Source organism: Equus caballus, chromosome 18 (assembly GCF_041296265.1).
Source record: "Equus caballus isolate H_3958 breed thoroughbred chromosome 18, TB-T2T, whole genome shotgun sequence".
Taxonomy (NCBI): domain Eukaryota; kingdom Metazoa; phylum Chordata; class Mammalia; order Perissodactyla; family Equidae; genus Equus; species Equus caballus.
The window spans coordinates 19577268-19603460 of record NC_091701.1 but is presented as its reverse complement, the minus strand read 5'-3'; the positions used below and the strand labels follow the sequence as shown (position 1 = coordinate 19603460).

Genomic DNA, 26193 nt, shown 5'->3' with positions numbered 1-26193 from the left:
CCCTCTGGAATCGTGTAGTATGTCACCTTCTTTCATTTAGTATACTGTTTTCAAGGTTCGTCCATCTTGTAGCCTGAATCAGTACTTCATTCCTTTTTAGTCTGAATAATGTTCCCTTATATAGATATATCACATTTTTAAATCTATTCAGCAGATGATGGACATTTGGTTGTTTCTAATATTTGGCTATAATGATAATGCTCCTCTGAACATTTGTGTACAAGGTTTTGTGTGCTCATATGTCTTCATTTCTACTGAGTATACACCTAGGAGTGGAATTGCTAGGTCATACGGTAAGTCCATTCAACATTTTGAAGAACTTTTTCCGTGGTGGCTACAGCACTCTACATTCCCATTAGCAATGTATGAATGTTCCAATTTCTCCACTTGTTATTGTCCATATTTTTTATTATACCCATCATAGTAGGTGTAAAGTAGTATCTCACTATGGTTTTGATTTGCATTTCTCTAATGACTATGTTGAACGTCTTTTCATGTGCTCATTGGCCATTTGTATGTCTTTGGAAAAGTATCTATTCAGATCCTTTGTGTCTATTCAAGGGCATGTGTTTTCTTTTTATAATTGTAAGAGTTCCTTATATTTTCTGAATACTAGAGATTTATCGGATATATGATTTACAAATATTTTCTTCATTCTTTGGGTTATCTTTTCACTTTATTGATAGCATATTTTGAAACACAAAAGTTTTAAATTTTGAGGAAGTCTAATTTATCTATTTTTTTCCTTTGGTTGCTTGTACTTTTGGTGTCATATTTAAGAAATTATTGCCTAATCCAAGGTCACAAAGGTTACAACTGTGTTTTCTTTGAGAGTTTGTAATTTTAGCTCTTCCATTTAAGTCTTTGATTCATTTTGCACTAATTTTTGTGTATGGTGTAAAGGAGTCCAACTTTATTTTTTTGCATATGGATATCCTGTTGTCCCAATACAATGTGTTGAAAGGACTATTCTTTCCTCATTGAATCGTATTGGCACCTTTCTTCAAAATCAGTTGATCTTTATTACTGTCCCTATGCCAGTACCACACAGTTTTGATTACTGTATCTATGTAGAAAGTTTTGAAATTGGAAGTGTGAATCCTCCAACTTCGTTGTTCTTTTTCAAGATTGTTCTGGCTATTCTGGGTCCCCTGAATTTCCATATGAATTTTAGGGTCAACTTGTCAATTCCTGCAAAAAAAAAAAAAGGCACCTGGATTTTTGATAGACATTGCACTGAATCTGTAGATCAATGTGGAGAGTATTGCCATTCAACAATATTAAGTTTTCCATAAACAAGATGTCTTTTCATTTATTTAGGTCTTCTTTAATTTGGTAGTTTATTGTTTATGTCTTGCACTTCTTTAGTTGAATTTATTCCTAAGTGTTTTATTCTTTTGGATGCTATTATAAATGGAATTGTTTCTCCAATTTCATTTATGGATTATTCATTGCTAATCTATAGTAAAACAATTAACACAATATAGTAATACAATTAATTTTTGTATATTTATCTTGTGTCCTACAATCTTGCAGAATGTGTTTATTAGCCTTGACAGTTTGTTTGTACATTCTTTAGAATTTTCTATATACAAGGTCATGTCATCTGCAAATAATTTTGCTTCTTCCTTTCCAATATGAATGCCTCTTAATTATTTTTCTTTCCTAATTTGCCCTGGCTAGAATCTCCAGTACAATGTTAAATAGAAGTGAGAAGAGCAGAACCTTTCAGTCTTTCACCATTAAGCATGATGTTAGTTGTGGGTTTTTCATAGGTGCCCTTCATCAGGTTAACAAAATTCCCTTCCACTAGTTGTTGAGTGTTTTTATCATGAAAGGCTATTAGATCTTGTTGAATGCTTTTTCTGCATCCGTTGAGATGATCATGTAGTTTTTGCCCTTTATTCTATTAATATGGTGTATTATATTGATTGATTTTTATATGTTGAAACAACCTTGCATTCATGGGATAAATCCAAACTGGTCGTGGTGTATAATTCTTTTTATATGTTGCTGGATTCAGTTTAATAGATATTGTTGGGCAAATTTACAGTTATATTCATAAGGGATATTGGTCTGTAGTTTTCTGGTGATTACTTTGGTTTTGGTATCAAGGTAATGCTGGCCTCATAGAATAAGTTAGAAAGTGTTGCCTTCTTTTGTATTTTTTCAAAGAGTTTGTGAAGGATTGGTTGTAATTCTTTTTAAAAATTTTGGTAGAATTCACCAGTGAAGCCATCTGGTCCTGGGCTTACCATTGTGGGAAATTTTTAAATTACTAGCTCAGTCTCTTTACTTGTTACAGGTCCCTTCAGATGTCCTATTTCTTGTGGAGTCAGTTTCTGTAGTCTTTCTGGGAATTTCATTTCACTTAAGTAATCTAATTTGTTAGCAATTGCTCATAGTTTTTCCTTATAATTCTTTTTATTTCTGTAAGGTCTGTAGTAATACCCTCCTTTTTCATTTCCAATTTTAGTAACTTGAATCTTCTCTTTTTTTTCTTGGCCAGTCTAGTTAAAGGTTTACCAATTTTGTTGTTCTTCTCAAAGAACTAAGTTTTGGGTTTGTTAATTTTCCCTGTTGTTTTTCCATTTTATATTTCTTTTATATCTGCTCTAATATTTATTATTTCCTTCCTTATGCTTGCTTTGGGTTTAGTTTTCTCTAGTTTCTTAAGGTGGAAGGCTAGGCTATTGATTTGAGATCTTTATTCTTTTCAATATAGGCATTTTACTGCCATAAATTTCCCAGTAAGTACTGCTTTGCTGCTTCCCATGGTTTTTGGAATGTTGTGTTTTGTATTGTATTTGTCTTAAATATTTTCTAATTTCCCTTGTGATTTCTTCTCTGTGTAATGTCATTTCATTTCAGCCTGAAGGACACCCTTTAGCATTTCTTGTATGGCAAATCTACTAGTGATGAATTCTCTGGGTTTTTGTTTATTTGAGAATGTCTCCATTTCTCCTCATTTTTTGAGGATGTTTTTGCTGGATATAGAGTTCTTGATCACTTTTTTTCTTTCAGTGCTTTAAATATGTCTTCCACTGTCTTCTGACCTTTGTGGTTTCTGATGAGGGCTAAGGATAGAGCTATAGGGAACATCAACACTGGGGGTGGAGTGGTTGTGAAAATGGAGGACAGAAGGAGGCAGAGAGCTCCCAAGAAGATGCAGAAAAAGGTGGCATTAGAAAAAATGCAATGAGAGATATTTGAAGAATAAAATTTTCAATAACTAATGCCTTAGAAGAACATGAAAAAGATAAGGACTAAAGAGTGTCTATTGGATTTGGCAACCTTATTAAGTGTACTTTCAATGGAGTGATGCAGAGAAAATAAGATGCATTGAATGAAAAAGTAAATGGATGGTGAAAAAATAGCAAGTATCTCATATCTCTTAGCTTGGATGCCTTTAATACATATAATAGTTTTGGTAAATTGTTTTTTCAAGAAATTTTTTCATTTATTGTAATTTATAAAATTTAGTGGCATAAACTTATAATATTCTCTTGGTACCCTTTTAATGACTGTATGATCTGTAGTTATAGCCCACCTTTATCTCTGAGATTAGTAATTTGTGTTTTCTCTCTTTTTTCGCTTGATCAATCTTCCTAGGAGTTTATCTATGTTACTAATCTCTTCAAAAAACCAACTTTTGATTTATTAATTCTTTTTATTGTTTGTCTTGTTTCTATTCTTTGATTTTTGCTCTTAGCTTTATCATTTCCTTTTGTAAGCTCAATCTGAGTTTAATTTTCTGCCCTTCTAGTTTCTTAAAGTTGAGTCATAAGTCATTAATTTTTCACCTTTCTTCTTTTCCAGTGTAAGCATTTAAACCTATACATTTTCTTCTATGCATTACCAGGGCTGCATTTCACAAATTTTCATATGTTGTATTTTCATTATCATCCATTTAAAATATTTTCTTCTTTTTGGGATTTTTTTTCTCTGTTCCATGGATTATTTATAAGTATGTGGTTTAATATCCAAATATTTTATTATTGTTATTTTTAAATTATATCTGCTGGTCATAGAACATATTCTGTAAGATTTCAGCCTTTTGAAAGTATTCAGACTTGATTTAAGACCTAGCATATAGTTTAGTTTGGTAAAGGTCCCATATGTACTTAAAAAGAATATATACTTGTAGTTTTTGCGAGTGATATTCTGTAAATATCGATTAAGTCAAAGTAGTTAATAGTGCTATTTTGATATTCAATATCCTTACTGATAGTTTTTTTCTCAATCACTGAGAGATGGGTATTAAAATCTTCAACCATGTTTATGAATTTGTCTATTTTTCCCTTTAATGATGCCAGTTTTTGTTTCAAGAATTTTGAAGCTCTTTTATTAGCACATACTTGTTTGTGATTATTGTGTCTTACTGATGAATTGACCTTTTTATCAAAACAAAATACCCTCTTTAACTCTAGTTACACTCCTCTGCTCATCTGTTAAGTGAAAAATGGTATCTCAGTATAGTTTTAATTTTTATTTTTCTTATGCATGAGGTTGACTAGATCTTCTGCAGTTTATGTAGGGTTATTGTTTGTTTTCTTACCTATTTTTAGAAACTCTTTACGTATTAGAGATTTAACTCTTCTATGATTTATGTTACAAATATTTTCTCAGTTTGTCATTTGACTTACTTTGCTTATAATATTTTATTGCCTTGCAAAATTTTTTTAACCAAATTTATTAGTATTTTCCTTACAATTTCTAGATTTTGAGTTATCATTAGAAAAGTTTTCTCTACTTCCAAGATGTAGATGAATTTCCCTATATTTTCTTCTAAATACACTTGTAATCTTGTCTGTCTTCCCCTCTAAAATATGAATTATTCCCATTGTGGGGACCTGAAATTGGCCACCCCAAGATATGTCTCTTTGGCATCAGGATTATTTGAGGCTCATTGCTTTTGATAAACTGGGTCAGGCAAGGAGGCTCTGAGGAATGGAACTTGCCCTTTGTTAGGACACGTTTACATTTGTAAGGTAAATCTCTATCTGTAAAAGGTGCCTCCCTCTCTGTACCAGGAAGAAGAAAGGTGATGACCTTCTCTCTGAAAACTCTTAATCAATACCAAAGGCAAGGACTTAAAATCTGCATTTTATTGTGCTTGTCTGGTAACCTCCTGTAACTGACTTCCCTCCCCCTCCCAACTTCGGCATTTTTTAAGGATTGAGCATCTTTCTTTAGGCTAGGAACTGATTGCTGAGCTCACCTGTGACCACCCAGCTCCAGACAATCGACTTGCCTCCGGCTACGCCCTCTGAGACAGCAGACCACTACCTGCTGTGTCCATCAAGCGCTGTGCCCACAGGGCAATCTTGTGACTATTGTGGGAGGGACATTTCAATCACATGTGAAACACCCTGTTTGGGGGTATATAACCACTGTGTGCACCCCACTTCTTCGGTGCCCTTTCTTCCTTCGGGAAGAAAGGCCCTGGGCCATGGTTCCTCATAAAGCTTTGTTTAATTTTCTCTTGCTATTCTGTCCCATGTGAATTTAATTCGCTCTCCGGCCAGACGAACCCCCATTTGGGAAGAGGAAATGTCTTCCTCCCCTACACCATATAGCACCAATCATGTTGTTAGAGCTTAAAAATATTTCACGAATGAGTGAATGACAGTTTTTAGTCCTAAGGACTGTTTTTAAACTGTATTATACAGAGAATTCTTGGAGGCTAGAGGGAAGGGGAACAGCGTAAATGGAATATGAAGGGAGAGAGAAGAGGGGAGGAAGGGAGGCCTGCTAGACAAAACTTCCCTACTCACCCCACTCCATAATTAGAACAACTCTACCTTTCTCTGTTTTACTTGTTAACACATTATTATAAGACTTCGTTTGACCATAGGTTTTTATGTATTAAAAACAAAGTTTGAAAACACTGAACTAGAATGTTTCTAAGGTTCCTTGTGACTCTAAAGTCTAGATTCTTACTGACTCTAACCCAATGTTTCTCAACTCTACTTGTATATTAATATCACCTAGGGAGACTTAAAGAAGTACCCACCCCAGACCCTACCCCAAATCAATTAAATCATTGTATCTGGGGGTGGGCCTATTTTTCTAAAAGAGCCCCAGGTGATTCTAATGTACAACTGGGGTTGAGAACCACTGAACTAACCCATGTTCTTGGCCTCAATTAACCTATGTTATATTCGTCTGAATTAATAAGTCATAGATATGGGACCAAAAATATGGGACATTTGGAAAAAACTCAACCTTGAGCAATTAATTAGACTTACACCATAACTGAGTTTAGGATTTTAATGTGTCCACCATAATAGTGTCTTTTTTCAACTGAAGATGTTAAGTAGTAATTCTGATTATGTTTGTATAACATTTTTGCCACAGTTAATTGGGAATTGTATCTTGGGTATTAATTGGGTAATTTCACAAGTTCTAATGCCTAATGCATGATTATTTGATAGAGGATGAAACCAAACCTCTTTTTCCTTCTGGTGAAGGGAAATTGCCCAAGCCAGAAACCTGGGAGTCATGTTGGACTCCTTCTGCTCCCTCACTCCAAAATCTCATGGATCACTAAGGCCTTTGGATTCTACCTCTATATCATTTTTTGTACCCATCACTTCCCCTCCACTTCCCCAGTTCTTCCCTTAACTCAGGCTCTTACCACCTCTTAGCTCAGCCAAGGGTGACTTCTGTACTGAAGTGCCCTAAATGTACTTTTATTAATAGCACTTATTACATTGCTATGAGATAATCTCTTATAATAATAATAACAATAACAATATCTAACATTTATTGATTGCTTACTATGTGCAGGATGCTGTTCTAAGCCATTTACTCATTTATTCTGTCATTAACTCATTTAATCCTCATAAGCTTCCTATGAGATCAGTCCTGTTATTATTGTCATTCAACAGATGAGGAAACAGAGATGATAACTAACTTGCCTAGAGTTGCATGGCTAGTGTGCTGTGGAGCCAGGCTTTTGTCCACATCTCCTCTACTTAGCTAAGAACTGTGACAGAAACTGTGTCTCTAGCTCTGAGCAAAATTCCTGGTATAGAGTGGATGTTTATTGCATTAAACTGGGCCACTACTATAGTCTTCTAATTGATCTCCCTGATTCCAGTCGTATCCATTTTAATTAATACCTAACTGGAGAGAATGCTGTTTTAAAAATACAGATCTGATCATGCTACATCCCTGCTTAAAATCCTTCAATAATTTCCCATTGTCTAGAAGGTAAAGCCCAAATTCCTTAGCATGGCATAGGTCGCCCCCCCACAAATGTGAGAAAGAAAGTCGTCTTAAACCTGAGCTGGGCAGAACTTTGTGGTCTGATACCACTAGCTGTTCTTCTTTGGGAATAATTACCATTCCTGATAAAATACTTGAGCAATTTTTAATACAATTTAGTAAGCTTAGGAACCCTTCCTATAAAACCCACTCAATTGGGGGCCGGCCTCGTGGTGTAGTGGTTAAGTTCACGCACTCCACTTCAGTGACCTAGGGTTCGTCAGTTCAGATCCTGGGCAGGGACCTACACACTGCTCATCAAGGTATGCTGTGGTGGCATCCCACATAGAAGACCTAGAAGGACTTACAACTATGTACTGGGGCTTTGGGGAGGAAAAAAAAGGAGGAAGATTGGCAACAGATGTTAGCTCAAGGTTAATCTTCCTCACCAAAAACAAAACAAAACAAAACATACCTTTAAAAAAAACCCACTCAGTTGATTGTTAGCCTTGACACTAGTCTGCCCTTTAACCAATAATGTAAAAAGGCTACTTGTCCTTTTTATTTTGAGAATCATTACAACATCCAATTTATTTCAAGTAGATTAGAACATTATGCACTTAATCCAATCATCAAAGAATAAATAGATGATAACTATTAAACTTTCTTGATACATCTTTTTTTGTATCTCTATTTTACTTTATTATTTTTTTCGTGTGCATCATAATATATTTTGAATTCTGTGTAGATTACATCATGTTCACCACCCAAAGACTAATTATAATCCATCACCACACGAGTGTACCTAATTACCCCTTTCATCCTCCTCCCTCCCCTCTTCCCTTCTGGTAACCACCAATCCAATCTCTGTGGCTATGGCTATGTGTTTGTTTGTTGTTGTTTTTATCTTCTACTTATGTATGAGATCATATGGTATTTGACTTTCTTCCTCTGACTTATTTCACTTAGCATAATACCCTCAAGGTCCATCCACATTGTCACAAATGGCTGGATTTCATCATTTCTTATGGCTGAGTAGTATTCCATTGTGTATATATACTGCATCTTCTTTATGCATTCATCCCTTGATGGGCACCTAGGCTGCTTCCAAGTCTTGGATATTGTGATTAATGCTGCAATGAACATAGGGGTGCATGTATCTTTATGCATTTGTGTTTTCAAGTTCTTTGGATAAATACCCAGCAGTGGAATAGCTGGATCATATGGTAGATCTATTCTTAATTTTCTGAGGAAACTCCATACTGCTTTCCATAGTGGCTGCACCAGTTTGCACTCGCACCAGCAGTGTACGAGGGTTCCCTTCTCTCCACATCATCTCCAACACTTGTTGTTTCCTGTCTTTTCATTATAGCCATTCTGACCGGAGTGAGGTGATATCTCATTGTAGTTTTGTTTTGCATTTCTCTGATAGCCAATAATGTTGAGCATCTTTTCATGTGCCTGTTGGCCATTGGTATATCTTCTTTGGAGCAATCTCTGTTCAGATCTTTTGCCCATTTTTTAATTGGGTTGTTGGTTTTTTGTTGAGCTGTATGAGTTCTTTGTATATTATGTATATTAACCCCTTATCTGATATAGTTTGCAAAAATCTTCTCTCAATTGTTAGGTTGTCTTTTCGTTTTGTTGATGGTTTCCTTTGCTGTGCAGAAGCTTTTTACTTTGATGTAGTCCCATCTGTTCATTTTTTCTTTTGTTTCCCTTGCCTGGTCAGACATGGCACTTGAAAATATGCTGCTAAGACTGATGTCAAAGAGTGTACTGCTTATGTTTTCTTCTAGAAGTTTCATGGTTTCAGGTCTTACATTCAAGCCTTTAATCCATTTTGAGTTGATTTTTGTGCATGGTGTAAGATAATGGTCTGCTTTCATTCCTTTGCATGTGGCTGTCCAGTTTTCCCAAAACCATTTATTGAAGAGACCCTCCTTTCTCCACTGTATGCTCATGGCTCCCTTGTCAAAAATTAGCTGTCCATAAAAGTGTAGGTTTATTTCTGGGCTCTCAATTCCATTCCATTGATCTGTGTGTCTGTTTTTCTGCCAGTACCGTGCTGTTTTGGTTACTATGGCTTTGTAGTATATTTTGAAATCAGGGAGTGTGATACCTCTAGCTTTGTTCTTTTTTCTCAGGATTGCTTTGGTTATTTGGGGTCTCTTGCTGTTCCATATAAATTTTAGGGTTCTTTGTTCTATTTCTGTAAAAAATGTTGTTGGAACTTTGATAGGGATTGTGTTGGATCTATAGTTTGCTTTAGGAAGTATGGACAGTTCAATGACGTTAATTCTTCCAATCCAAGAGCACAGAATATCTTTCCATTTCTTTGTGTCTTCTTCAATTTCTTTCAACAATGTTTTATAGTTTTTGGTGTACAGATCTTTCACCTCTTTGGTTAAGTTTATTCCTAGTTATTTTATTCTTTTTGTTGCAATTGTTAAATGGGATTGTATTCTTAATTTCTCTTGCTGTTACTTCTTTGTTAGTGTACAGAAACACAACTGATTTTTGTATGTTGATTTTGTATACTGTGACTTGACTGTATTCATTTATCATTTCTAAAAGTTTTTTAGTGGATTCCTTAGGATTTTCTATATATAAAATCATGTCGTCTACAAACAGTGACAGTTTTACTTCTTTTCCAATTTGGATCTCTTTTGTTTCCTATTCTTGCCTGATTGCTCTGGTTAGGACTTCCAATACTATGTTAAATAAGAGTGGTGACAGTGGGCATCCTTGTCTGGTTCCTGTTCTTAGAGGGATATCTTTCAGTTTTTCTCCATTGAGAATGATATTAGCTGTGGGTTCATCATATATGGCCTTTATTATGTTGAGGTATTTTCCTTCTATACCCATTTTATTTAGAGTTTTTATCATAAATGGATGCTGTATCTTGTCAAATACTTTCTCTGCATCTATTGAGATGATCATGTGATTTTTATTCTTCATTTTGTTAATGTGGTGTGTTATGTTGATTGATTTGCAAATGTTGAAACATCCCTGCATCCCTGGAATAAAACTCACTTGATCATGATGTATGATTTTTTTAAATATATTGTTGCTTTTGATTTGCTAGTATTTTGTTGAGGATTTTTGCATGGATGTTCATCAGTGATATTGGCCTATAATTTTCCTTTTTTGTGTTGTCCTTGTCTGGTTTTGGTATCAGGATAATGTAGGCTTCGTAGAATGAGTTAGGACGCCTCTCCTCCTCTTCAATTTTTTGGAACAGTCTGAGAAGGATAGGTATTAAGTCTTCTTTGAATGTTTGGTAGAATTCACCAGGGAAGCTGTCTGGTCCTGGACTTTTATTTTTGGGGAGGTTTTTGATTACTGTTGCAATCTCCTTACTTGTGATCCAACTGTTCAAATTCTCTACTTCTTCTTGATCCAGTTTTGGAAGGTTGTATGATTCTAAGAATTTATCCATTTCTTCTAGATTATCCAATTTGTTGGCATATAGCTTTTCATAGTATTCTCTTATAATCTTTTGTATTTCTGAGGAGTCTGTTGTAATTTCTCCTCTTTCACTTCTGATTTTATTTATTTGAGCCTTTTCTCTTTTTTTTCTTGGTGAGTCTAGCTATCAGTTTGTCAATTTTGTTTATCTTTTCAAAGAACCAGCTCTTGGTTTCATTAATTTTTTTCTATTGATTTTTAGTCTCTATTTCATTTATCTCTGCTCTTATTTTTATTATTTCCTTCCTTCTGCTGATTTTGGACTTTGTTCTTCTCTTTCCAGTTCCTTTAGGTGCACTGTTAGATTGTTTATTTGGGATTTTTCTTGTTTGTTGAAGTAGGCCTGAATTGCTATAAACTTCCCTCTTAGAACAGCTTTTGCTGTATCCCATATATTTTAGCATGTCATATTTTCATTTTCATTTGTCTCCAGCTGATTTTTGATTTCTCCTTTGAAATTTCTTCATTGACCCAATTATTGTTCAGTACCGTTTTGTTTAACCTCCACATTTTTATGGCTTTTCTTATTTTCTTCCTATTGTTGATTTCTACTTTCATACCTTTGTGGTCTGATAAGATGTTTGGTATTATTTTCATCTTCTTAAATTTATTGAGACTTGCTTTGTGGCCTAATATGTGATCAATCCTGGAGAATGTTCCACGTGCATTTGAAAAGAATGTGTATTCTGTGGTTTTTGGGTGGAATGACTAAGTCCATTCTGATCTAAAGTGTTGTTTAAGGCCAATGTTTCCTTATTGATCTTCTGTTTGGATGATTTATCCATTGGTGTAAGTGGAGTGTTAAAGTACCCCACTATTATTGTGTTACTGTCTATTTCTCCTTATATGTCTGTTAATAATTGCTTTATATATTTAGGTGCTCCTATGTTGGGTGCATAGATGTTTACAAGTGTTATATCCTCTTGTTGTATTGTTCCCTTTATCATTATGTAGTGTGCTTCTTTGTCTCTTGTTACAGCTTTTGTTTTAAAGTCTATTTTGTCTGGTATAAGTATTGCTACCCCAGCTTTCTTTTCTTTGCCATTTGCATGGAGAATATTTTCCATTCTTTCACTTTAAGTTTATGAGTGTCTTTAGGTCTGAAGTGTGTCTCCTGTATGCAGCATATATATGGGTCTTGTTTTTTTTATCCAATTGGCCACCCTCTGCCTTTTGATTACAGCATTTAGTCCATTGACATTTAAAGTAGCTATTGACAAATATGTATTTATTGCCATCTTGTTCTTTCTTTTTTCTAGGTGTTTTAGCAGCTCTTCTCTGTTCCTTTCTTCTTCTCTTGCTCTCTTCTCTTGTGGTTTGATGGTTTTCTTTAGTAATATGTTTGATTTATTTCCTCTTACTTGTTTTTTATTGTAAGTTTCTGGTTTGTGATTACCATAAGGTTCCTATATAATATTCTATGTATATAACAGTCTGTATTGAGTTGATAGTCTCTTTAGCTTGACTTCTTTCTAATAGCCCTACTCTTTTCCTCCCCTCCTCCCACATTTTATGTTTTTGAAATTGTATCTAATCTCATGTTTTGTATGTGTCTATCCATTACCCTTTTATCATTAAAATAGGTAATTTTAGTACTTTTGCTTTTTAACTTTCATGTTATCTTCATAGGTCGTTGATCTCCTACCTTTACTATATTTTTGCCTTTACCAGTGATTTTATTGCTTGTTTTTTTTTTTTTTTTGGTTTAAAAAAAATAATAATCTTATCCCTCTTTGAGGTCTTCTCTTTCCCACTTAAATAAGTCCCTTCAGCATTTATTGTAGAACTGGTTTCTTGGTGATAAACTGTAATTTTTGCTTGTCTGGGAAGCTTTTTATCTCTCCTTCCATTCTGAATGATAACCTTGCTGGATAGAGTATTCTTGGCTGTAGGTTTTTTCCTTTCAGCACTTTAAGTTTGTCATGCCATTCTCTTCTAGCTTGTAGGGTTTTGGCTGAGAAGTCCACCTATAGTCTTATGGGCTTTCTTTTCTATGTCACTTGTTGTCTTTCTCTTGTGGCTTTTAGTATTCTCTCTTTACCTTTAATTCTTGACATTTTCATTATAATGTATCTTGGTGTGGGCCTCTTTTGGCTTATCTTGTTTGGTGCTCTCTGTGCTTCCTGTACTTGGATGTCTATTTCCTTCCTTACCTTAGGAAAGTTTTCAGCCATTACTTCTTCAAATAGATTCTCTGTCCCTTTCTCTTTCTTGTCTCCTTCTGGGACACCTATAATATGAATGTTAGTGCACTTGATATTGTCCCAGAGTTCCCTTAGACTGTCTCATTCTTTTTAATTCTTTTTTCTTTTATCTGTTCAGCTTGGTTGATTTCCTCTAGTCTTTTGTCCAGCTTGTTGATCTTTTCTTCTGTATCATCTACTCTGCTATTGAGTCCCTATAGTGAAATTTTCATTTCCAGTATTGTATTTTTCATTTCTGATTGGTTCTATTTTATATTTTCTAGTTCTTTGTTGATGATCTTGCTGTGTTCATCCAGTCTTCTCCCAATATCAGTGACCATCCTTATGAGTTTTTGTTTGAACTCCTTGTCAAGTAGATTGCTTATTTCTGTTGCATTTAGTTCTTTTTCTGGGGTTTTGTCCTCTTCTCTTGCTTGGAATATATTCCTTTGCCTCCTCATTATGCCTCTTTCTCTGTGATTATATCTATGTATTAGGTGAGTCAGCTATGTGTCCTGATCTTGGAGAAGTGGCCTTATGTAAGAGATGCCTTTTGAGACCCAGCAGTGTGCTTCCCTCTTATCACCAGTCCAAATGATCCAGGAATGACCCCTGTGTGGGCTACTGGTATCTTTCTGCTGTGGCAGGGTTGCTCTTACTGCAGCTACCTGGGGAGTCTAGTCTTTCCTTCCCTGGCCATGTTTTTGTAAATCTGGCTTGGGGAGCCTCAGCAGCATTGGCTACAAGGTCTAATAGCACACTCCTGTTGCAGTTTTCCTGTTAATTGGGTAGGTACCCAGTGTAGCTCATTGCTAGGCTTAGGGGCTTACAGTTGCTGTAGGCCTCAGGCCTGCAAGGATTTTGTCAGATTTCTTAGGATTGTAGCTGAGTGGGGCTTGCCCTAGGCATGGGAGAGCCCAATTGTTTCAGCCTTTGGAAGGTGATGCTGATCCTCCTTATGGCTGTTTGTGAAGCACAGGTCTTCTGCTGTTGATAAACCCCACCCCCCACAGGTCTACACACACCATCAACACAGTCCTGGTCTGTGCACACTTCTGGACCCTCTGGAGCATACCCCATTGCCCCACTGCAGAGGCCTCCACCTCTCCAACAATGCCTCCCACAGTTCACTTGGTTCTCACAGAGGCCCTGCCACACAGAGGCGGACATATTTGCATGGCTGTAGAGGATCAAGGAACCCAGTCAATGCAGGCTGACAAGTAGCCTGTGGGCTTGCTGTTGGGCAGTGCCCATCCATAGGGCGGGATGCCTGCCCTGGCTGAACTGGATTAAATCTGCACTCTAGTGGGTGTGGCAGACCCCAGGGCTAACAGGCCAGGGGAAGAACTTCAGTGTTCAATGGTGTCTGCCAGTGTCTGTGTCAGCACGCCTGTACTAGGTGACAACAATGGCCACCATCAATGTCTCAGTCTCTGAAGATGCACTGATAGCCTACCAGGTGAGTCTCTTTTCACCAAAGGACTGTGCAGCCTTCTTCTTGGTGATTTTATGTTGCTCTTGGAGACAGGTGAGTTTGTGTATGGGCCCTTTAAGAGCTGGGTTTTTTCGGCTTTCATCCTATAGCTTTTCTGGCGGTATCCCCTGTTGCAGTGAATAGTCAGTGAAGCCAGATAGGAGGACTCATCTCAGTTGGGCTGAGTGTGAAGGATGCTTACAGTGGTAATGTACCCCTGCTAAGGCCCCCACTTCTCTAGGGAGGGCTGTGTACCTTAGGGTGGCTTCTGCCCAGCCAGCTGTGAAGCTCCACTACTCACAAAGATGGCTTTTTTTTTCTCTCCAGAAGGAATTTCTGCCTCTTCTACCTCAGTCAGGACTGTCCCTTGTTGTGGGGGTTCTTTTTATCCAGTTTTTGGTTTTCTCTCCAGGCTAATTTTTCCAAAAATAGTTGTAACCTGGTTGTGTTCATGGGAGAAGGTGAGTTCAGAGTCTGCGTACGGTGCCATCTTGACGAGATCTCCTAATTTTCCTTAACTAGATAGTCTTCTTCTTTTTTAATTCAGTCTAATAATAGCTAAGTAAACATTTTTTCCCCTATAAAATGTCTCTGCCACGATAGAAGTTTTGAATTGGACTTTTCAGAAAGCCTCTTCTTTTGAAACAAGCTTGAAATAAAACTCTGACATACTCTTATAATCAATCTGAGTGTTGCTTTAACAAACGTGTGTGTTGAAGGAACGAATGCTTGAATGTATGAAAGAGGAAAGTCTGACTGTTACTAGGCCTGAAATATTAAAAGTATTTTATTTTTTTGGTGAGGACTACTGGCCCTGAGCTAACATCTGTTGCTGATCTTCCTCTCTTTTACTTGAGGAAGATTATCCCTGAGCTAACATCTGTGCCAGTCTTCTTTTATGTTTTGTATGTGGGACACCACCACAGCATGGCTTGATGAGCAGTATGTAGGTCCGCACCTGGGATCTGAACCCATGAACCTCAAACCACTGAAGCAGAGTGTGCAAACTTAACTACTATGCCACCAGGCTGGCCCCACTTGTCTCTAAATTTGAGCTGTTCTGAGGATAAATGACACTGATTTCTACTAAAAAAAAAAATTTTTCCCCTAGGTTTTATGAATACATTTACATGAAATAATATGGGCAAGTGCATAATAGAGTTTAGAAGAAGGCCATGATAGACTAACAACTCTGTTTCTAGATTCCTGTATCCATTACTGAATAAAACCAAGCAAATACACCTGCTGATAGAAGCCCTAAAGATCCAGTTATGTCGATGCACATCTGTGCCAACAGCTGATCTCGTTTTGAGCTGCCTGCTTGTTATTCACTGGAGGTTCACTTGCCCTTATTTCTACTCCTTTCGCTAAAGCTGTTTACAATTCCAAAACACAACATAAATTTTAAAAGTCCCGTGCTTATATCACATTTGTCAGCTACATTAACATGAAATTGAAATCTAGAAATTAATTTTTCTTTCTAGTCAGAAATTCTTCCATTACCAGTACTACAGCCTTCCTGAATGTAAATACATTTTAAGTGGGGAGGGGTATGTTCTGTTTTAATGTGGAGAAAGGAAATGATTTTAAAGTAGAAATGAAAACCACTTCTCTGCCGTTCATCCTTCCTGGTTAAGGTACTTCCAGGTTCTCCTCCCTAACTTGATTTTGGATACCTGTTACAGAACACCAAACTCCTGGTCTGGCAGTATTTAATTATTATTTAGTAGTATTATTAGTATTATTTAATTATTATTTATTGGTAGCTATTGTTCACAGCTCTTCTCTATAGAAGGTTAATTATCCACTTGTGATAATTTGACTTGTGAATTTTTCATGCCTGTTATCTCTGTGTACACCTTTTATTGATACCTTCTGGTAAACTTTTGACTGTTTCTAACTAGCTAGTAATTTCATAAGTGAGAGGGAAGTAGGCATAAAAGAAGTTGAAATGAGTTCTTGTTGATTGTGTTTCTTGTTCAGAGGAAGAAGGGACAGTAACAGGGAAAAGCTGGGTGAAGAGATTCCTCAAGAGTCGTATGGTCCTGTAGGGTGAAGGTTGCATACTTCATTGCTTCATATCAGTCTCTACTTGATAGATGCTTAATAAATACTTCCTGAGTTAAAAATAGTTTTTGTACTGTTATTTCTACCACCTGTTATAGCTGCAAATGGATTGTGTTTTAAATGGATTACATGCAGAATCTTGGTTAAGGAGGCATAAGATGTGGCCTTGAATGAATTGCCCCATTTCCCACTGATCCAAGCTCCCTGGGGTACCTAAGACTCTTGTGACATCTCAGGTTCCCAAGCAACATACCCAATCCTGGTCCCAAAAGCTGGAACTTTCTTCTGTCTTTTTGTCTGTGCTCCAGGATTTTATCCCCTTGGGATCTATCATGATCATGAACAAATTTTTAAAGATATCTGTGCTAATGTAACATTTGATAACATCTACATTTTAGTAGGACCTTTCTAAAGACTCTATTAAACCCAAAGGGAATAATTCTAATAGTGGGCATTTTAGGTACCATGGCTGCCTCTTCTGGGATCCTAAAATTATACCTTCTAGACAGACACTGGCTTTCTTTATTGGGCAGTAAAGCAGTGGATAATCATGATTGATTTCTCAGCACCAACATTCTGCCCCAACATACGTTTCCCTCCCTAAAGCCAGCAGCACACATTCCCCATGAGGTCAAAGACTTACTGAGCTGATAATAATAGTGATTAATATTCCTGCCAGGAAAAGGAAGGAAACTGCTCACCTGCTGGGATGCATTAACTTTTTCACATTTTCAGAGAATGCTGCAGACACTGAAAGATGTGGCCTACTAGGTAAATTCAAATAGTGGAAGAGAATTCATTTGTCTTATGGAAAAGGAACAATTACCTATCTTCTTATTAGCATATTTCATTAGTAGCATTTGCAGTAAATACAACATAACTCTGTTATAATATAGTTTACTACAAAAATTTCAGTATGTCAAGGATTCAGTTTGTTCCCTGAGACGTAATATCCTAGAGAAAGAGCCTGATTTAATTCAATCGATGCAAAGTAAGATTAGCCTTATATCCACAAGATCATTACACAACTCAATTAAACAAACATTAACTTAACATCTACTATTTGTAAAGCACTGGAATAGGTGGTATAAATCACTGACATTTGTATAGGTCTTTGGCATGGTATTATATTAGCTCGTCCCCTCAACGCTGCCTGGTAATCATCTCCATTTTACCATTGAGGAAACTGAGGCTGAGAGGGTAAGTGACTTGACCTTAAAGGTCACCCAGCTAACAAGTGGTAGAGCCAGGACTTGAATTCTCTCTCACTTACCACAACTTCTTGAGAAGGTAGTAAGTTATACTCTTGTTCTCAGGAAGTTTACAGGCATCAAAAAGGGTTCCACTCCACTGAGGACTGCAGTGCACAGGAAAACATCATTTAACAAGCATACTACAGAAGTATTAAAATACATTTAAATTTCAAGTCAGGTGGAAATATTTCTAATACATATGATATGCATACTCCACTGCCTACAATAGCCCCGGAAATAATCAAATCTTTCTTTGGTGATCTTTCATCACTTCCAGGTTATCCTAACCCTTTAGAACCTGTGAACAGAGTCGTCCTGAATGTTAAAGATAGAGAAGACATGAAAAAGTGGTCAAGAAGCTTTGGCCATTGGGCCTGACTGGTCTCCGGCTTAGGTTCATCATCTAACCCACAGATCAAATGCCCAAGATAAGGTCACATTTATGCCTATTGTAAAAATTGGGGGCATAAAATGCCCAAAATGACATTGTTACTTCCAAAAGTGAACCATTTCTTTTACTGTGAGATAAAATACTTTCTTTTGCAGAACAGAAATTTCTGGTTCCTCTTTTTAAAATAAAGAAGAGAACACATGAATAGACATTTTGGTTGGAGTGGTTGAAAGTCTAACTTGCAGAGAAAGGCTCTTCACTTTAAAAAAAAAATTGAGGTCAAATTCACATAACATAAAATTAACCGTTTTAAAGCATACGCTTTGTGGCATTTAGTACATCCACAATGTTGTGCAACCATCACCTCTATTTATTTCTAAAATATTTTCACACCCCTAAAGGAGACCTCATGCACATTAAACAGGCACTCCCCATTCCCTTCTTCTCTCAGCCCCTGGCAACCACTATTCTGCTTTCTGTCTGTGGATTTACCTATACCGGATATTTCATCTAAATGGAATCATACAAAATGTGACCTTTGTGTCTTACTTCTTTCACTTGTTTTCAAGGTCCTTTCACATTGTAGCATGTATCAGTATTTCATTTCCTTTTACGGCTGAATATAATATTCTATTGTATGGATATATCACATTTTGTTTGTTCACTCATCTTTGATGGACATTTGGGTTGTTTCTACCTTTTGCCTATTGTGAATAATGCTGTTATGAACATTTGTGTGCAAGCATTTGTCTGAATACTTGTTTTCAACTCTTTTGAGTATATACCTAGGAATAGCATTGTTAGGACATATGCTAATTCTACGGTTAACTTTTTAAGGACCCACCAAACTGTTTTCCACAGTGGCTGCACCATATTACATTCCAAACAGCAATGTACAAGAGTTCCAGTTTCTCTACATCCGTGCCAACATTTGTTATTTTCCATTTTTTTTGTTTTTAGTCATTTTAGTGAGTGTGAATTGGTATCTTGTTGTGGTTTGGATCTGCATTTCACTAATGACCAGTGATGTTGAGCATCTTTTCAAGTGCTGTTGGCCATTTATATATATCTTCCTTGGAGAAATGTTTGTTTAGATCCTTTGCTCAATTTAATTAGGTTATGTGTCTTTTTATTATTGAATTGTAAGATTTTTTTTTAGGTTTTATTTTATTTATTTTCTTCTTCTTCTTCTCCCCAAAGCTCCCCAGTACATAGTTGTATATTCAGCTGTAGGTCCTTCTGGTTGTGCTATGTGGGACGCCGCTTCAGCATGGCTTGATGAGCAGTGCCATGTCCACACCCAGGATCTGAACAGGAGAAACCCTGGGCCACCAAAGTGGAGTGTGTGAACTTAACCACTCAGCCACAGGGCCAGCCCCTGTAAGAGTTCTTTATATATTCAGATACAAATCCCTTGTCAGAATATGATCCTCTAGTGAATTTTTCATTAAGGTTATACTTCTCAGCTCCAGAATTTCTATTTGATTCCTTTTTATAATTTTTATATATTTATTTGTCATCTCTTCTTGTTCAGACATGCTTCTCCTGGTTTCCTTTAGTTCTTAGTCTATGATTTTCTTTATTGCTTTGAGCATATTTAAGACTGTTGATTTAAAGTCTTTGTCTAGTAAATCCAATGTCTGTGTTTCTCCACTGATGGTTTCCATTAATTTCTTTTTTTCATGTGAATGGGCCATACTTTCTTGTTTCTTCACATGCCTCCATTTTTTGTTGAGATTAGACATTTTGAATGTTAAAATGTGCTAACTTTGGTAATCAGATTCTTCCTTCTCCTCCGGGTTTGTTGTTGTTTCTTGCTGTGCTTTGTAGTCATTTGTTTAGTGACTTTTCTAAACTATTTTTAAAAGACTTTTATTCTTTGTTGCATGTGATCTCTGAAGTCTCTGTTCCTTAAGCTTGTGGTCAGCTCATATTTTGATCAATATTTCCTTAAATGCCTAGAAAAAAACCCTCTCCTGGTGTTTGCAGATTGGCCCTATGTTAGGCATTCCTTCAACACTTAGCCAAGCCATTTACAAGTCTGCCTTAGTGTTCATTTCCTGCTGACACTGAGCCTAAAGATCAACTAGAGATTAAAGTTTGGGGTTCCATCATGTCTTTTCTGAGCATGCATTCTATTCTGAGCATGTGTGTGGCTTTCTAGCTTCTTCCCTCTTTATTCTCTCTTTCCCACTTCACTTTTGTTTAACTCTCCATAGAGGATCCAAGCCTTATTTTGCATCATTGCTTCAGACAGAGACACATTTTGTTTGTTGTGAAGTTTAATTTAAGTAGAAGTTCTTTCCTTTTTCTCAATTTTTCAGTGATTTTATAACTCTGATTTTTATAGTTGAAAAATCTTGCAAATTATTTGATACTGTCACAGTTGTTCTCACTATAGTTTCATTCTTCAAAGTCTGTATGCACCTTTATCAAATGCTTTTAATGAACACTTATTCTGGGACTGGAATTGTGCTATGTACTTTATGTGGTTATCTTATTTAACCATGTGAACAACGCCAAGAGTTAGGCACTATTGTTATCCCTATTTTACTGATAAAGAAACTGAGACTTAAAGAGATGACATAGTTTACTCAAGATCTCTCTCTCATCACTACAGCTATGTAGTGCAGCCTTAAACTCTTAAGCATCATTCACTATTTGCTTCAGAAGAACAGAATTTCCAAGACTTTTTTTCTCCACTTCATCTTTATTCCTATTTTTATTTCTACTCTTAATTGTATTATCATTTCCCACTACATTTCTCAGGCATGCAGAAACAAATTAACAAACTAACAGAAACCCTGAAAAGTACAAGCTACAAACAAAAGACTAGCAGCAGTAGTGAATTCAATTTGGAATAGAATGCTGTGTGTGAATAACATATGAATAATTGTATAGTTCCTCCATCTCTAGAAGAAGATTCTAATGATACTTGGTTGAAGATGAAGCTCAGATATTTAGAAACTTAGGAAACAAACACTCTCATTAAGAGAGTTTATTTATTGCAATGCTTATAATACTTTTAAAAACAATTTTAATACTTCACAGGGTGCTTCTAATAATGACAAGGCACTATGTCAAAGATACATGTTCGAACAAAATTGTTTCATGAAATGTAAATGTGGGAAAGTAATATTTATAAGCTAATAAATTATGTGATTTTTAATGTTCTAGTTGAATTAATAAATTAAATTTTAGAAGCAGAAAAAATCTTAAGGCTCTAAGATGTGCATCTCATCTCTCTTTCTTCCTCCTTCAACCCAAATCAGAGACAGTATTAAAAAATTCTTTAGCTCTTGAAAATCCAGCCTGACCTTTTCTATTGCTATTCCTTCTGACTTGTAATTGCCTATAACTGTGAAAATGACTTCAGGGAGCTGCAATCTAGGCCATAGTGGGCTGCAATATAGGTAAGATGAATTTTGTTGGAGAAAGAGAGGAAAGCTCAAGATTGATATTAAGACCGATACCCAAGCTAGACTTTTACTTGTCCAGGATGACATAAGGAGCATGCCCTAGAATGTAAATCAATGCACTGCTTCCTTTACCAAGAAAGTCTTGCCATGAAAGACAAAAGTCAGTTAAATTAAATAATATGTTTAGTGACTCGATTTACATTCTGGCACAAGTTCTTTCTCTCATCATGGACTAGTAACAAACTCTTTGTGGACTGGTATTGGTTTGAGGATCACAATTTGAAATCCCACTAAAAAGATGGTAAAGAGATTTTAGAGGGCATATAACCACAAGGACAAAGAGAACAGGATAGAAGAAACAAGAGCAAATTTCAGAAACTAGAAAGCAGCCGGACAATAGCAACTGACTTTAGAAGACTGGGAAAGGGAATTTCTTAGCTAATATAAGATAAGCCAGAAAGTAACCTGGCTTATATCACCAGGTCCCCCAAATATCTGTAATTGACAGTACCAGGTGCTTCTGGAAGTAGACACAAAGATGGGACTAAAAAGAGGAGGATTCATTGTGAGCCTGTTTAAGAAGCAGTTAGACCCTAGATCACCTCCTTGACTCTGCTTAGACCAGTAACTGCTTTTTCCATACCCTGGTAAAATATTGATCATTTAGTCTCAAAATGAGACAGGAACCAGCCTAACAAAACAGGGTCATCTGCAAGACCCCTGGCCTAACAAGATAAGGCCCCTAACCAATTGGCAAGCTGGGAGAATCAGAGAGAGGCTACCAAGATCCACATTCTGCAGCCTCTGGACTTTCCCGGGCTTACGCATGCACCCTAGCACCTAGAAGTCCACTGAAGGTGACCCTAGCTCTATTAACATAATAAAAACCACACCCAGGGGTGGAGAGCTAGCATGCTAATGACACATGCATTCCACGTGGTAGCATGCTATGTGACAGCACAGGCGTAAGCACAACCTCACCTCTACATGCCATGGCAAGGCACTCCTCCCCAGCCTTTGCCTAGTAAAAGCCCCACAATCCTGATCCATAACAAGCTGGTCACCTGCCCCTTTCCTTTCTGCACCACCTCTCTTGTGCCTCTTCTGTGCACAAGCTAATAAACTTTTACTTTTCTATTCCTGTTTGTTGTCTCTCTTGATTTCTATCTTGGGGAACAATAAGAACCCAATGTGCCTGTTACAAAAAGAGTGTGACAGAGAGGGTCTCTGAACTGGGGAAATACCAGGCACAGTTGAGAGTGGGGACTGTTCTGAAAGTATGAGGGTTAATGAAAGTTTATTTATTAAAAATTGAGACTCCAAGCCTCTTCCCCCTACTCAGGTCCCAGAATACTGGAAACCAGGTTTTTACCATTTGGGTAAGAGATTGGAAGAGCTTCTCTGGGAAACTGATAAATCAAAAAGTAAAGACCAAATTTTTGCAGTTTCCAAAGAACACGTTGGGTTATTCTATAGAGAAGACCACACTTGACAGGCCTCATCCATATGCAGAGACTTCCATTCATCTTCTTAGTGACCGCTTTTAAATATGAGCAGACAGCCAAGGATTACAGACATTTGAGGAAAGCATTTAATATGAAAGACTGAGACTTAAAAAAAAAAGACAAAAAAGCCAATTGGAGAAGACTTGTAGGGAGAAGTAAATTTCCCAAAATTATTAATATATTCAGAAAAGATATTGCATCTACCCAACAAGAACAGGATGTTAAAAAAAAAGTTTAGAAACAAGAACAATAACAACAAGCTCTTAGAAATTAAACAAACAAACAAAAAAGCCAATTAAATAGAAGGCTTTATCAATAAAGTTGAGGAAATCTCCCAGGAAGTAAAACAAAAGCTGAAAGAAGGGGAATGTGAGACAGAAAAAAAAATAGGTTCAACTTTAGAATAAAAGGAACTCCAGAAAGAGAAAACAGAGGGAAGGAAGTCATTAAAGAAATAAATTAAGAAAATTTACAGACTAAAAGGGCTCACCAAATGGCTAACATAATGGGTGAAAATAGACCCATATCAGGGAACCTCATTGTGAAATCTCAGGACAAAAAGAAAATCTTAGAGTCTTTGAGATTTGGGGGAGAGGGGAGAGAAGCAGATTTTATATGAAGGTTCAAAGATTAAAATGGCATTACATTACTCTACAGCAACTCTAGAAGCCAGAATGCAATGTAAAAATGTCTTTAAAATTAACAGGGAAAACAGTTTTCAAGCTAGGATTATCTACCTGGCCAAACATCTAACTCATTGTAAGGGAAGAATAAAGACATTTTTAGATAACCAAGTTTTCAAAAATTTCATCTACCATACCCGCTTTCTCAGAAATTTATTGGAGGATGTTCTCGCCAAGACAAAGTGGTAAACCAAGAAATCAGAAAATCATGGGATTCAGGAGACAGGAGTCCAATGAGAGAGACAGAGAGAGGGAGAGAAAGGAAGACGGTGAAGGGAGATTTCAAGATTTCAGCTGTGCAGCAGGTCTAAATAGCAACCCACTCCAGATTGGAGAAAGTCAGAAGACTCCTGAAGATATTTTTTCAAGCAGGTAGAATTAATAGACTACTCTACCCAATATGTTTGGATGTTTGGATGTATAAAAGGTGGAGAGTTTGGGGTTAAGTTAGTGTAAGTAGTGTGCAAAAAAAAAATTAAAGAGTGAAAGAACAAAAAGATAGATAGATAGATACATAGATACATAGATAAGGTAGGTAGATAGATAGATAGATTGATGGATGGATGGATAGATAGATGGATGGATGGGTGGATGGATGGATGGATGGATGGATGGATAGATAGATAGATAGATAGATAGATAGATATTGGTAGGCTGCAGTCATTTCATTGAATCTTACAAGAAACCCTGAACCAGAATTGCCCAGCTATGGGTTCCTGAATTTCTGACTCAGAGGAAATGAATGAGATAATAAATATTCATTGCTGTTTTAAACCACTAAATTTTAGGTTAATTTGTTATGTAGTAACAGATAATTAATACAGATTTTGGTATCTAGAAGTAGGATGTTGCCATAATGAAAACCTAAAGATGTGGGAGTAGCTTTGGAACTGACTAGTGGGAGGAAGTTGGAAGGACCATATGAATAGTGAAAGACCAAACATCCCTATAAAGATTGTTGTTAGAAGCCTGTTGGCCTATGAGAAGGCTACCAGTAAGGACTTTAGGGAGAATGAGAAAAATGTTGTTGGAAACTAGAGGAAAGGAGATGCTTGCTAGGTAGCAGCAAAACATTTAGCAGCACTGTTACCTACAATAATATGCAAAGTAGAAAATATATTTAATGAACTGAGTGATATAGCTAAGGAAATTTCCTGACAGAGTGTTGAAAGTGCTGCCTGGCTGCTTCTTGCTGCTTATAGTAAAATGCAAGGGGAGTGCCTTAAAGGAAGGACTGTTAAAGATAAAGGAGCCAGAAACTGTTGGTCTTGAAAATTCCCAGCCCTTCCAATGGCAAATGATGCTAAAATTGGAGATGGCTTTCTGGCAAAGAGCAAATCCAGAGCACAACCAGAAAAATATAGTCTAAAAATGAAGCCAAGATGTGAATATCTTTGTTGTGACCTCAAAAGATTTAAGGCAGTGCCTCAAAGAACCATTCTGTCAAATAATGAGGCTTCTAGGTAGCTTAAAAGTTATGTGCCTTTGCTGAAATTCAAGGTAGAGAAGAGCTTTTCTCAGAGATTTGTGGGTAAGGCTTTTGCCTAATGGCATGAAACCTAATAAGATTCATAAAAGACCTGCAAAGTTTTTAAGAGTATTGTATTAGCAGAGCTTTGAGTTCTAATGAAGGAACCTGCCAACATGTGCCTGAAGGATTTCAGATTTTCTAGTGACTAGTGACTCCTCTAAACCTCCTGTTTTCCCCCTTTTGGAGTGGAGGATCTATAGAAATTATCCTTTGCCTGTCTCACCATTTTATATTGAGTGTGTGTGGGGTGAAGAACTTGTCTTTATGGTTCACAGGTCTTCAGCTTGAGACAAACTGTATGTTGGGAGCATCATCCCCAAGTTAATTTAAATGATGAGATCCTAGACTTTAAGCTGATGCTGTAAATGGATGAGACTTTTGGGGTGGCTGTGGGAGGGGTGAGAATATTTTGCATTTAGGAAGAATGTAATTTGTGACCAGAGTGTAGAATCTGGTGGTTTTAAAATATGTCTTCAAGTTCTTCCATACTCCTCTCTTCAAAAGGTGGAGCCTATTTCCACTCCCTTTTAACGTGGCCAGATTTAGTGACTTGCTTCTAATAAATAAACGCCACATGGCAATGATGCTATGTGACTTTTGAGGCAGGGTCTTAAAAAGGATAGTTTCTGCCTGGTACGCACTCAATCTCTTTCTCTCTCTTTGTTCCCCTGTCTCTCTCTCAGATCATTCATTCTTGGGGGAAGCCACTGGCCATGTTGTGAGGCCACTCAAGCAGCTTTGTGGAGAGTGGAGAGGCCTAGACGGGGAGGAACTGAGGCCTCCTGCCAGTCATGTGTAAAAGCCACCCTGGAAATAATCCATCAGCTCCAGTCGAGGCTTCAGGTGACTGTGGCCCTTACTGATACCTTGCCTGCAACCTTGTGAGAGACCTTGAGCCAGCTAAGCTGCTCCTAAATTCCTGACACACAGAGACCATAAGAGATGAGAAGTGTTTATTGTTTTAAACTGCTGAGTTTTGGGGTAATTAGTTATGCAGCAATAGA

At 36.8% G+C, this 26193-nt stretch overlaps 1 protein-coding gene across 1 annotated transcript in view; it reads right to left on the bottom strand.

The window, feature by feature from the left end:
- The window catches only part of ACMSD (aminocarboxymuconate semialdehyde decarboxylase), a 70129-nt gene that overhangs the window by 5274 nt on the left and 38662 nt on the right, over positions 1–26193 (bottom strand). The window lies entirely within an intron of this gene.